Source organism: Myodes glareolus, chromosome 5 (genome assembly GCF_982192425.1).
Source record: "Myodes glareolus chromosome 5, mMyoGla1.1, whole genome shotgun sequence".
NCBI lineage: Eukaryota > Metazoa > Chordata > Mammalia > Rodentia > Cricetidae > Myodes > Myodes glareolus.
Window position 1 is genome coordinate 119,101,213 of NC_142030.1, and position 15,611 is coordinate 119,116,823.

A 15,611-nucleotide genomic window follows, 5' to 3' on the forward strand; every position below is an offset into this window, starting at 1 on the left:
ACTTATCCAGGTCTTTCACTTGTATGTTTTTGTCAATGTGATATAAGTCTAGACATATTTTTGTAGAAAGAATATAATTAACTAATGATTAATGTGTTTGCATGGGGGCACAGTCCTATGGAACTTGGTGCTACATCTAGACAGGTGATTCTAGGTCATTTAAGGAAGAAAGCAGAGCAAGCAAAGAGGAGCTTCATAGTAAGATAACCTCCTCTCTGGTCACATCCAGCTTCCATTCTAGAGTTCAGCCCTGACTTCATGTCTTATTGGACTGCAATTAGGACAGGTAAATTGAGTATAGGCCCATATTTCATACACGATATTTACAGCCAAGTTCTCTGGCCATGCTTGGTTTCCAAGTCAATCACTATCCTGCCAGACAAGCATTGGGTACCTAATAAAAGCCTCAGAATGTACTGCTTCTTCTTTTTTGTTATTCTGTTGATCACCTGGGAAGAGATGTGGATTTCAAGCTGGTGACTGTGTTCCAGGTGTGACAGTACACCCATGTCTCCCAGAAAGAGAATATTAATGAGCTCCCTTCTTGTTTTTTTCTGGGGGAATAAAAGGAGTTTGAATAATAAACATGGGTGATCTTCAGGAAGGAATGAAGCCTCCACACCAGTCCAGTTTGGGAAAAGTACTTTTATGTTGTGGCATCGGACCCTGACATAGTGGTGCCAAATGCAGGGCTGACCACTGACCCCTGAGAAACGATGAAGAAAGGACCAGAAGTATGAAAGAGACTGTGAGGAACACGGGAGAAGAAAAGCTTTTCACACATGGATATGTGAGTAGTGAGCACTCAGATAATAAAGCAGGACAGTAATATCGGGAGTAAAATTTGTAAATATAAAAATAATGGACAAGGAGAAAGCAACCAAATGTCTATACAGTTGATTGAAGATATTTTAAAAGACAGGAGAGAGAGAGTACAGCACCAACAGACACAAGAATTTTTAGAATCCATAGAGGTGATATGCCCTCAGTTTTCTCAGTGCAGTTCTTTAGATGTTGCAGTATGGAAAGAAGTGGAAATAAAAATTGAACAACATTATTGTAATTATGGACCAGAAAGCATCCCTAAAGATACCCCTTATTTCTGGAGGCTAATACAGGAAATATTGGTCTTAAATCCTGACCAGTAAGAGATAGTACCATCTGTGCCACCTGAGGAGTTGCTAGATAACTCTTAAGGAACAGAGCAGTTAGAATAGGTCAGAGACTAATGATTCAGACCATTAAAGAGAGTCTTCATCTCTCTCACTAGCAAACAGCAGTGCTGAGAGACAGAGACATGATGCCAGGGTTCAGAAAGAAATAAAAGCATTGAAAAGGATGGTAACCTCGCTATCACACAGATTAGCAGATAAAGGACTCTTGTCAGAAGAGCAATACTCTTCCTGAAATAATAGCATGCTTAGATCCACCCACAGTTCAGAGTACACTGAAGGTGAAACAGAGGTATGACAATAGCAGTGAATCTCCTCTACAAGCTTGTATCAGAGAAGCCACTAGCAGAAGAGATGCATGAATTTTAATTGTTCCCAGTAATGGAACAGAGAGATGCACAGGGAAATCTGGTTAGAATACTCCTATATCATTTCAGTTACTCAAAGAATTGAAATTGCTTGCACTAAATATGGTGACAAAGCATCCTTTACCCAGACGCTGGTGGAAATATAGCTGTAGAAGCTCTGCCACCAGTGGATTGGAAGCAGATAGTCAAGGCTTGTCTGTTAGGAGGAGACTATTTATTATGGAAAACAGAATTTACAGAACAATGTCAGGTCACAGCTAAGAGAAACAGGGCTCAGCAGAATCCTGTTTTGTATGAGAGGCTGGCAGGTGAGGGAGTGAGGGACCCTATATGGGAAAAAATCAACAGTTAGAATACGATATAGTAGCATATGTCCAGATTAGTGCAGCTGCCAAGAAGGCCTGGAGTAAGCTTCCATCATCAAAAGAACAGACTGAGGAGTTATCTAGTATAAGACAGGGAACAGATGAGTTATTTCAGGACTTTGCTTCTAAATTAACACAGGAATCTAAAAGGTTGATTGAAGATTCAGAAGCAGCACAGATAATAATTAAACAGTTAGCATTAGAACACCAATGCATCCATAAGACCCTTTAAGAAACAGGGTAATGTTGCAGATTATATCTGAATTTGCTCAAATATTGGCCAGTCATATACAAAAGGAATGGCCTTAGCTGCTGCCTTACAGGGAAAGACAATAAATGATGTCTTATCCCAGCAGGGAGACCTAGACCCAGGGAGAATGCAAGCTACAGGGATGTCTGGAGGCTGCTTTGGATTTGGTCTTATGAGGCATCAGGTCAGACAATGTCCTGATAGAAGAATAAGCCTGAGGACTAAAATATAACCAGGATTGTGTAGAAGATGCAGGAGAGGAAAGCATTGGACTTGTGAGTATAGATCAAAGAGAAAAGATAAAAGAAATCCCCTTTTGGAAAAAGGAAGCAGGATCTAGCCTCAGGCCCTGAGACAAAATTATGCAATCCAGAAATCTGCACCCCAACAAAGAAATCTATAAAAGACCTTTTCAGAGCAGCCTCATTAAGTGCAGAGCTTAATCTCAGTTCTTCTCTATACACTGTTATATACTCTATACACCTGAAATGGGTGTGCAAGCTCTCTACACAGTGGTCTATGGGCCTTTACGAAAAGGTACTGTAGGGATACTGCTAGGGAGAAGTAACATAACTATGCAAGGGATATTTTGGCTCCTGGAGTCATTGATGCTGATTTTGAGGGAGAGATCAAAGTGATGACTCATTTTCCAAATGGAGTTTCTGTAGTAAAAGCAGATCAGAGGCTTGCACAACTAATCTTTCTTCTGGATGGGCAAACCAATAATCAGAGTAAGAAAGAAACGAGAGGAAAGGACAGATTTGGTTCATCTGATGCATATTGGGTACAAGCCATAGGTCCTCACAGACTAGAACTCTCTTTGTTTATTAACGGAAAAAAAGTTTCTGGTCTTCTAGATACTGACACAGATATTTCAGTGACCAAAAATGGAGACTATTACACAACTACAAAGAATAGGTCATACTAGAAATCCTGAACAGAGTAGTAATGAACTGCATTAGAAAGATGGGGAAGGTCATGAAGGAACTTCTAATTATTTACCTGTGAATTTACGGGGCCGAAATATTATGTCCAGAATGGGAGTATATTTATATTCTCCCAGCATGGCTGTTACTAATCAGATGTTTCAACAAGGATTATTACCTAATCAAGGTCTAGGCAAGAATAATAAGGGATCTTTTGTCTCCTGTGTCCTTAGACTATGAGCTATCCCTGTGTCTGTGCTGAGGAGTTCCATCCAGAGGGGTGAGTATGTGCTATCCAGGGCAGACTGTCCCGGAAGAGAGCACAGCCTCCCCCTAAGCTCCAGTTGCAGGATCTTCTGTATTCCAATCAATCCTGCCCTGCCCCCAAGTTCGCCTTTTTCTCTGTAGTTTCCTTGGAAAACCAGCTATCCTTATTTCAGTGATGAGGAGTTCCATCCAGAGGGTTATCCCTGTGTCTGTGCTGAGGTGTTCCATCCAGAGGGTGCTGAGGAGTTCCATCTAGAGGGACAGGAACAGTTCCTGCTTCTGTACTGAAGATATCCACCCAGAGAGTCAGTCACAGCAAAGACTGACCCAAGACGCCAAGACTCTCCTGCCCCATTTGAAGGAAGAGATGGGCAGGCAACAATGAATGAATTCCTCCAACAACCTGAAAGGTAAAATGACATCACCGGAATCCAGGAATCATGAAACTAGAAGAATTGAACACCCCACTCCAGAAGAAATAGAAGAAATTGACTCTAAATGGAACTATATGAAAATAATAGAGGAACTTAAACAGGAAGTGAAAAACTGCTGTAAAGAAATGGAGATAACAAACAAAAAAGTAGATAAAATGAATAAATCTCTCAAAGATACCCAAGAAAAACAAGAAAATCAAGAAAAAAACCAATCAAACAGGTAAGGGAAACAGTTCAAGACTTGAAAAATGAAATGGAGGTAATGAAAAAAAGCACAAACTGAGGGAAGGCTGGATATGGAAAATTTGAGTGAAGAAATAGGAACAGCAGAGACAAGTATTGCCAACAGAATACAAGAGATAGAAGAAAGAATCTCAGACACTGAAGATACTGTAGAGGAAATAAACTCACTGATTAAAGAACAAAACAAATCAAACAAATTCTTAACACAAAACATCCAGGAAATCTGGGACACCATGAAAAGGCCAAACATAAGAATAATAGGTGTAGAAGAAGGAGAAGATTTACAGCTCAAAGGCCCAGAAAATATATTCACCAGAACTACTGAAGAAAACTTTCACAATCTAAAGAAGGATATTCCTGTGAAGGTACAAGAAGCATACAGAACACCAAAAAGATTGGATCAAAAAAAAACATTACCTGACAATATAATAATCAAAACACAAAATATATAGAATAAAGAACAAATATTAAGAGCTGTGAGAGGAAAAATGTCAAGTAACATATAAAGGGAAACCTATCAGAACTACACCTGTCTTCTCAATGGAAACCATGAAAAGCCAGAAGGTCTTGGATAGATGTGCTGCAGAAACTAACAGAACAAGGATGCAAGCCCAGACTACTATACCCAGCAAAGCTTGCATTCACCATCAATGGAGAAAACAAGATATTTCAGGACAAAAACAGATTTTAACAATACATAGCCACAAACTCAGCCTTACAGAAAATTCTAGAAGGAAAATTACATACCAAGAAAGCCAACAACACCCATAATAACAAAAGCATCTGACATCCCTCCACGAACACAACTCACAGAAGGGAAACACACAAACACTAGCACCAGGAAAAATAACCGGAGTCAACAACCACTGGTCATTAATATCGCTTAGTATCAATGGATTCAACTCACCTATAAAAAGGCACAGGTTAAGAGAATGAATATGAAATCAGGATCCAACACTCTGCTGCCTACAAGAAATACACCTCAAAAACAAAGACAAAAACTGCCTCAGAGTAAAGGGTTGGGAAAAGGCTTTCCAATCAAATGGACCAAAGAAACAAGTGGGTGTGATTATACTAATATCTAAAAAAATAGATTTCAAACTAAAATAAATCAGAAGAGATGAAGATGGACACTTTATACTCAGAACAGGAAAAATACATCAGGAGGAATTCTCAATCCTGAATATCTACACCCCTAATATAAAAACACCCACATATATAAAATAAACATTAATAGAACTCAGAACATACATCAAATCCCACACTTTAACAGTGGGTGATTTCAACACTCCTCTCTCACCAATGGACAGGTCAACCAGACAGAAACTTAAGAGAGAAATAAGAGAACTAACAGATGTATTGAACCAAATGGACCTAACAGACATCTATAGAACATTCCACCAAAACAGAAAAGAATATACCTTCTTCTCAGCATCTCATGGAACCTTCTCAAAAATTGATCACATAATTGATAACAAAATAAACATGAATAGATATCAAGAAATTGTAGTAATCACCTGTGTACTATCAGATCACCATGGAATAAAGTTAGAATTAAACAACAATTCTAACCCCAGAAAGCCTACAACCTCAAGGAAACTGAACAGTCAACTACTGAATCATCCTTGGGTCAAGGAAGAAATAAAGAGAGAAATTAAAGTCTTCCTTGAATTCAAGGAAAATAAAGACACAACATACCCAAAACTATGAGACACTATGACAGCAGTGCTGAGAGAAAAGTTCATAGCACTAAATGCCCACATAAAGGAAATGGAGAAAGCACACATTAGAGACTTAACAGCACACTCTAGAAAAAAAAAAGAAGGAGCAGACTTACCCAGAAGGAGTAGAAGACTAGAAATAATCAAACCGAGGGCTGATATCAACAAAATTGAAACACAGAAAACAATTCAAAGAATCAATGAAAAAAAGCTGTTTCCTGGAGAAAATCAACAAGATTGAAAAACCCCTATCCAAAAGAATACAACGGTAGAGAGAAACACGCAATTTATCAAGATCCAAAATGAAAAGGGGGACATAACCACAGACACAGAGGAAATTCAGAGAATCATTAGATCTTACTACAAAAGCCTGTAAGCCACAAAAATGGAAAATGTGGAAGAAATGGACACATTTTTAGAAAAATACCATATACCAAAATTAAGTCAAGACTAGGTGACCACTTTAAATAGACCTGTAAGTTACAAGGAAATAGAAGCTTTCATCAGAAACATCTCTACAAAAAAAGCCCTGGCCCAGAAGGATTCAATGCAGAATTCTATCAGAACTTCCAAGAAGAGTTAATATCTATACATTTTAATGTGTTTCACAAAATAGAAACAGAAGAGTCATTGCCTAACTTCTTTTATGAAGCTACAGTCACCCTGATACCAAAACCACACAAAGACTTAACCAAGAAAGAGAATTACAGACCAATCTCACTTGTGAACATTGATGCAAAAATTCTTAATAAAATACTTGGAAATAGAATTCAAGAACACATCCAAAAAATTATCCATTATGATCAAGTAGGCTTCAACCCATAGAGGCAAGACTGGTTCAACATACAAAGATCTATCAACATAATCCATCATAAAAATAAACTAAGGGAAAAAAAGCATATGATCAATTCATTAAATGCTGAAAAAGCATTTGAAAATATTCAACACCCCTTTACGATAAAGTTCTTGGAGAGATTAGGGATAAAAGGTTCATTCCTAAATATTATAAAGGCAATATACAGCAAGCCGACAGCTAACATTAAATTAAATGGAGAGAAACTCAAAACCATCCCACTAAAATCAGGAACAAGACAAGGCTGTCCACTCTCTCCATACCTCTTCAATATAGTGCTTGAAATTCTAGCAATAGCAATAAGACAGCATAAAAAGTTCAAGGGGATTCAAATTGAAAAGGAAGAAGTCAAACATTTGTTACTTACAGATGACATGATAGTGTACATAAATAACCCCAAAAACTCTACCAAAGAACTCGTACAGCTGGTAAACACCTTTAGCAATGTGTCAGGATACAAGATCAACTGGAAAAAATCAGTTGCCCTCCTATAAACAAAGAACAAAGAAGCAGAGAGGGAAATCAGAGAAACATCATCTTTCATGATAACCACAAATAGTATAAAGTATCTTGGGGTAACTCTAACCAAGGAAGTGAAAGATCTATTTGGCAAGAACTTTAAGTTTTTGAAGAAAGAAATTGAAAAGGATACCAGAAAATGGAAGGATCTCCCTTGCTCATGGATTGGGAGGATCAATATAGTTAAAATGGCAATTCTATCACAGACAATCTATAGATTCAATGCAATCCCCATCTAAGTCCCAACAAAATTCTTCACAGACTTGAGAGAACTATAATCACCTTTATATGGAAAAACAAACAACCCAGGATAGCGAAAACAATCCTATACAATAAAAATACTTCCTGAGGCATTACCATCTCTGACTTCAAACTCTATTACAGAGCTACAGTAATGAAAACTGCTGGTATTCGCACAAAAACCGAAATGGTGACCAAAGCAATCGAATTGAAGACCCAGATCTTAATCCACAAACCTATGAACACCTGATTTTCAACAAAGGAGCTAAAACTTTACAATAGAAGAAAGAAAGCATCTTTAACAAATGGTGCTGGCATGACAGAATGTCAACCTGTAGAAGAATGAACATAGATCCATATCTATTACTATGCACAAAACTCAAGTCCAAATAGATTAAAGACCTTAAAATTAATCTGACCACATTGAACCTGATAGAAGAGAAAGTGGGAAGTAGTCTACAAGACATGGGCACAGGAGACCCTTCCTAGGAAGAACCCTAGTAGCACAGACAATAAGAGAATCAACGAATAAATGGGACCTCCTGAAACTGAGAAGCTTCTGTAAAGCAAAGGACATTCTCATTAAGACAAAAAGGCAACCTACTGATTGGGAGAAGATTTTCACCAACCCCTCATCAGACAAAGGTCTGATCTCCAAAATATACAAAAAACTCAAGAAACTAGACACCAAAATTCTAAATTAACCCAATTAAAAAATGGGGTACTGAACTGAACAGAGAATTCTCAACAAAGAAGTACAAATGGCCAAAAGACACTTGAGATCATGTTCAACCTCCTTAGCGATCAGGGAAATAAAAATCAAAACAACTTAGAGATATCATCTTACACCTGTCAGAATAGCTAAACACAAAAACACCAATGATAGCCTATGCTGGAAAGGATGTGGAGTAAGGAGAACACTCATCCATTGTTGGTGGGAATGCAAACTTGTGCAGCCACTGTGGAAATCATTGTGATGGTTTCTCAGGAAACTGGGAGTCAACCTACTCCAGAACCCAGCAATTCCACTCTTGGGAATATATCCAAGAGATGCCCTATCATAGTACAAAAGCAATTGTTCAACTATGTTCAGAGCAGCACTATTTGTAATAGTCAGAACCTGGAAATGATAGACCCCCCAAATATTGGAAAACTCTCACTCAAGCCTCAGGATAACGTGTCCCCCCCAGTAACTCACAAGAGACCGTCCTTGCTGCAATCACACGAGGTTTAATGACAAGACGACAAGATGGGAACCAGTGCACTGGGGCAGAGACTCATAACCCACGCAAGGGAAGAGTTCGACCTCGAGTGACAGGGAGAAGTAGTTTTTATAGGAAGAAACCACATCGCCCAGTAATCCGATGGGGGGGGGGGCAGGGAGGATGTCATAGAAGATTCCGAAAATTCCAGTGATGATTACAAGGGGGCAACTCCTTGCCTCTCAAGATCATTCTCAAGGTTATAATCAGCTATTTCCTATTCTAAAAGTACCAATGATAATTGCTAGGGGGTGATAATTACTAGGGGGAATCTCCCTGTTTCTCAAGATTACAATCTACCTTTATTTTCAGCTAGTTCCTGAAACCCTGAAACTGGCTAATCCTAGATTTCTGATTCTTCTCTTCCTGCTAGATTTTTGGCTCTATTTTCCTGCTAGGGGGATTTGGATTTATCCAGGTCTTTCAGAAATAACCTAGGTGCCCCTCAATAGAAGAATGGTTTAAAAAGGTGTGGAACATATACACATTAGAGTTTTACTCAGCGGTAAAAAGCAATGGCATCTTGAATTGTGCATGCAAATGGATGGAAATAGAAAACACTTTACTGATTGAGGTAACCCAGACTCAGAAAGAGGAAAGTGGTATGTATTCACTCATAAGTGAATTCTAGGCATAATTAAAGGACATTGAGCCTATAATTCGTGATCCTAGAGAAGCTAAATAAGAAGGTGAACCCAAAGAAAATTATATAGTTATCCACCTGGATATTCGAAGTAGACAAGTTTTCTAGGCAAAACTTGGGTGCTTTGGGGTGTTGGGGGGTGAATGTAAGGGAAGATGGGTAGAGAGAAGGGAGAATGGGAGGATTCAGGAGAGCTCGGGGAAAAGGAATGGGTGGGATGGAGGAAGTGGGGATATGGGATCAGGGAAGTAAATATCTTCATTAAGGGAGCCATTTTAGGCTTTGCAAGAGACTTGTCTCGAGAGGGGTTCCCAGGTCCAAGGAGAGGTCCCCAGATTGTTCCTTGGGCAGCAGAGGAGAGGGTGCCTGAACTGGCCTTGTCCCATAGTCACACTGATGAATATCTTGTATATCACCATAGAACCTTCATCTGGTGATGGATGGAAATAGAGACAGAGACCCACACTGGAGCACTGGACTTAGCTCCCAAAGTCCAAATAAGGAGCAGAAGGAGGAAGAACATGAGCAAGGAAGTCGGGATCACGAGGGGTGCCTTCACCCACTGAGATGGTTGGCCTGATCTAATTGGAGCTCACCAATGCCAGCTGGATTGGGACTAATGGACCATATGATCAAAATGGACACTCTGAATGTGTCTGGCAATGAAGGCAATGAAGTTCAATGGCACTGGGATTTTATTCTACTGCATGGACTGACTGTGTGGGAACTGGTTTGTTTGTATGCTCACCTTTATAGACCTGGACGGAGGGGGAAGGACCTTGGATTTCCCACAGGGCAGGGAACCCTGACTGCTCTTAGGACTAGAGAGAGTGGGGGAGGTGGGGAGAGGGAGGGAAAAGAGAGGTGGGGAGGAGGTGGAAATTTTTAATAAATAAATAATAAAAAAAGAATAATAAGGGAAAGATTGATCCTGTCCTACCAGACAGTAGACCTCCTAGAGCAGGTTTAGGCTATTTTTAGGAAAGGTAACTGAAAAACCTGCACTCCATGTAGAGCCAATTATAGGGAAAAGTCATGAACCTCTATAGGTGAATCAGTGGCCTCTAACATGAGAAAAATTGTGAGTCGCCCAGCAGTTAGTGCAGGAACAGCTGAATAATGGGCATATTTCACCATCTAATTCACCATGGAACTCTCCAATTTTTGTTATTTAAACAAAATCAGGAAAATGGAGAATGATTCAGAATTTAAAGGAGGTTAAAGCAACCATGCAGTCAATGGGAGGGAATAACCAGGGCTGCCTTCTCCTATAGTTATAGCAAAGGGCACACAAAATTATCTTAGACTTAAAAGATTCTTTTTATACCTTTCCTTTAGCACCACAAGGTTGCCAAAGATTTGCTTTTAGTATTACTTCAGTTAATTTCAGAGAGCCAATGAGGAGATATCAATAGAATGTCTTATCTCAGGGCATGGCAAATAGTACTACCTTATCCCAGAAGTTCACAGCTCATGCTGAACAAAGGATTAGAGATCGATTTTCACAGGTTTATATTATCCATTATGTGGATGATCTGCTTGCTCATAGAGAAGAGGATATTTTGCTGAGATTTATGGATTATTACAATGGAGCCTAAGCAATGCAGGGTTAATTATTGCTCCTGAGAAAGTAGAGAGGCACCCACCTTTTCAATATTTAAGTCATATGTTACACCCCCAAAAAATTAAGCCTCAAAATATAGAAATTAGAAAGGATGACTTAAAAACTTTTAAAGACTTTCAAAGGTTATTAGGAAGTTTACTTTGACTGAGGCCTTAATTAAGGTTTCCTACAGGAGACCTCGAGCCTCTAAGTAAAATCTTTAAAGGGGATAGTGATACATATTCCAGCAGGCAGTTTTCAGAACCTGCCAGACCGGTTCTCTCACAGATAAAGCAGGCTATTCAGGAACAGCAAGCATGCTTTATCAATTACAGCCAAACATGGCAGGCATGTATTTTACAAACAAGACTTACTCCTACAGCACTTTTATGGCATAAAGGACCACTTCTGTGCCTGCACCCTCCTGTATCTCCAGTTAAAGTATTAAATCCTTATTTTGAAACAGTAGCATGCTTAGCACAGAAGAGCAGGCTAGAATCTCGGAAAAATTTTGGTAAATAACAAGCTGTGATCAATGTTCCTTACACTAAGCAGCAAAATGAATGGTTATTCCAAAATAGTGATTCTTGGGCAATTGCATTTGCTCAGTTTCAAGGTCAGATTAATAATCTTTTCCCAGCTGACAAGATACTACAGTTTACTCAACAGCATTTATTCATTTTTCCTAAAACAGTAACAAAGGATCCCATAAGATATGCTTTGTTGATTTTCACTGATGGCTCATCTAATGGAAAGGCAGCTTATGTGGTCAATGATAAAGGTCATGTGGTGCAGACAGAACCAGCTTTAGCTCAAATAGTTGAGCTGTGAGCTGCAGCTCTAGTGTTAAATTTGCTCATAAGGTTTTCAATCTTTATATTGATAGCTGGTAGATTTATAATTCATTGCAAGTATTGGAAACAGTGCCATATAGAGAAACTAGCAATAAACAAGAGAAGATATTGTTTCAGCAGTTTCAAGAAACCATACAACATAGAAATTTACTATGTTTTGTGGGACATATCAGAGTGCATTCAATTCTTATTGGTCCATTAGCTGAAGGTAATACTCTAGTTGACAAACTTACAAAAATAATTGCTGTATTTCAGATTGAACTTGCTCAGACATCGCATGCTTGCACCATCAAAACAGTTTAAGAAAGCAATTTAAGTTGACCAGAGAAGCTGTTCACCAAAATTGTTAAGCAATGTGAGAGATGCCCACAATATCTGCCCATGCCTCGTTTGGGGGTAAATCCCCAAAGACTATTTCCTAATCATATATGGCAAATGGATGTTATTCATGTTACCAAATTTGGAAAATTGAGATATGTGCATGTGACAATTGATATGTATTCAGGATTCATGATGGCCACGGCACAAACTGGGGAACCCACCAAGTGTGTAATAACTCATTGCTTGAAATGCTTTTTATGCATGGGAACCCCAAAAGTAATAAAGATGAACAATGGGTTCAGATATGTTAATAGGACATTTCAAAGATTTTGTGCTCAATGAAATATTGTACACAAAACTAATATTTCTTATAATCCTCAAGGGCAAGGAATTGTGGTGCATGCCCATAGCTCCTTGAAAATACAACTCCAAAAGATATAAATGGGAGTTGTATCCTCAAACACCATACAATGCCTTAAATCATGCACTTTTTATGCTAAACTTTCTAAATATGGATGTCCATGAGTGATCAGCAGTGGACAGATTGTGCATAATAGTACAAAGACCATCTTTTCTAAAGCAAAATGGAGAGACCTTGCAATGGAATATGGAAACGGCCAGACCCCATATTAATCTGGGGTCAAGGGCTTGTTTGTGATTTTTTCCAAGGATGAAAATGAAGCAAGATGGCTTCCAGAGTGACTGATTCGGTGAATTCAGCAGAAGAATACCAGACCTGATAAAAATATAGCTGATAATGGCCATGAAGGAGACACAGAATAAGAAGATGTCAAGGAGAAACTGGTGATCCAGCTGCAGCCACTCTAAACTGCAGTGTCATTCTGCCTCCAGAGACATTGGACAAAGAGTCCCCACTGAGATAACCAGAATAGTGTCTGCAGCGTGCTGTGGTTTGAAACCTGTTTGCTTTAGAACTAAGATGCAGACTGAACATTATAGTGCTTTTCATTTCTGTGACAAGGAACTCATTTTGATTAAAATATTGAATGCAAGAACTCAGGAAAAGAAAGACTCAAAATAAGGAATGACTAAAACCCCTGTTCACTTAGGAAGGGGACAGACTATGAGCTTAATAGCTGCTCAGAGACTGAAACTGGTGTTTAATAACAATAAATATTATTGTACTCTTACTGGTAGTGACCTGATATTTGCAACTGCATATAAGATGATGAAAAAAATTGATATTGACCAATAATACCAAGAACAATGTTACTGACCAAAAGAGATTTGAAAAAGTTGGTATTGACAGAAATTGCTAAGAAGTATGATACTGACAAATATATTTGGAGAGTTGGTACTGACAAACCATTCTAAGAATTATGATTTTTGCCTTGTTGTTGTTGGTAACTACTAAGAAAAGTTTGAGAGACACTGTAAATTTTGGAATTTAATACATATGCTAAGAATTTTAGATTTAAGGAGTGCTCTGAATCAGCAGAAGAATCATTTTCAACTCAGGTAATTCCCTTCTTTAAATATGAGACTATAGCCTTTGGGAGCATGATTATTCATAAAGAGTTATGATTTATCCTGACAAAGAAGTATGGCTATGAGACACAGAGCCCGAAAGTATATTTCTCTCCACTAATATCTTTTCTTTACAAAGATTAGCAGTCAATGACAGGTTTGAAGCTTCTTCTCACCTGATGCCTAAGATAGGAGCTTGTATATGTCAATGCCTGTTCCAAAGATGGGAAAATTTGAGTAAATGAAGAAGATTTTACCTAATCCAAGCATGATCAATTTGTCCTGTTGCCGAATCACAGGTTTTATTAAAATTAATAAAAGGGAGTGGATTGTAGGCCCATGTTTCATACAAGATATTTACAGCCAAGTTCTCTGGCTATGCTTGGTTTCCAAGTCAATCACTATCCTGCCAGACAAGCTTTGGTTACCTAACAAAAGCTTCCAGATGTACTGCTCCTTCCCTTTTGTTATTATGTAGATCTCCTGGGGAGAGGTGTGGATTCCAAGCTGGTGACTGAGTTGCAGGTGTAACAGTACACTCATGTCCCCAAAAAGAGAATGTTAGTGAGCTCCCATCTTGATTTATCTGGGGAAATAAAAGGTGTTTGAATAATAAAAATGGGTGATCTTCAGGAATGAATGAAACCTCCATGCCAGTGCATTTAGGGAAAAGTAGTTTTATGTTGGAGCATTGGACAATAACAATTGAGATAAATCTATCTTCACAAGTTATTGCTTGTTGTGGTTTTTCATCACAACAATAGAAACTCTAACTAAGAGAAACTTGTACAAGGGTCTACTGATAAATATATGATATTTTGAGGCTTTGGTTCAGGTCTGGTTATATGGTATAAACATAGTCCCATGATTTGGGAGAGAGTTGCACAGATGTCTGAATTAAGAGACAGTCTCAGCCACTCTGTGAGATTCAGGTGAGCCAATGTTACATTGTGATATTGTGCAAGAAACAATAAAAATAAAAGACTAAAACTCAAGTTCTTTCTTAAGATATGATTTTATTCACAGAGATAAACCAGTGGATACTATTTTTTCCCAAAGCATATAAATGTACCTTGAATTTTTGCAGGGTGATACCAGTCTTTCTATTTTTTTAAAAAAATGATTGATATTATATATATTAAATAATTTGAAAGAAAGTAAAAAATGTGATATAAATTTATTATGAGGATTTATATTTAGAGGCAACTAACATAAGCATTATTCTAGAAAAAAGAATATTTTCAAGATTATTTGGCATGTATCAGTAAAATAAAATGGTTTAATGTCCAAATTTTATTTATGCTTTTCAAAAAATATAATATGCATTCTTAAGCAAAAAGGAAATATTATTATAATAGTTCTAATGATAATTCTTCTTTAAGTAAACTTGCAGTAATTTCTTTGAAGTACAGCTCACATGAACATGCTAATTTATTTCATGACTTAGATACATTTAGAAACTCACAGATCATCTACCTTGTTTCCTCTTATAAACTGAATTTGTTTATGAATGGGACTAGGTTTGCCTTAATCTGGCATCAGATACACATATTATTTGACAAATACATTACTAAATTTCTACTTGTTTTAGAATGTTATTATGAGAAAGACAAAATTCTTTTTCTTATTCTAAATAGATTGTTTAATCTTGAATTGTTTAAAAATGATTTTTACTAGCTATGATGGCTACAGTAGGAAGATAAAGCAAAATGACCACTCAAGCTGCACATTGATTTCTCCAAGAGTGACAATTACTATCAAGAAGAATGTGTGAAACACTATCATACACATTTCTTTCTCTTTTGTGATGTTCTGTATATTCACCCAGAAGCAGCAGCATCTCTGAGATAGAATATATGACCTTTATTCCTGAATCTGGAACAGAGAGAAACAGATATGTGAGAACAAAAAATGACTGTTAGAACTTGGAATTTGTTAAATGCATTTTATCCCATTTATCTGAGAATTTTTCTAATGGCACAGAAATGTATTAAAATATTTTAAAAGGAAATGGATTAAATCCAGAGAAGAAGCACCATTTTCTATGTAGCACTTTTAATGTGTCTTCAATAAGCACATGCA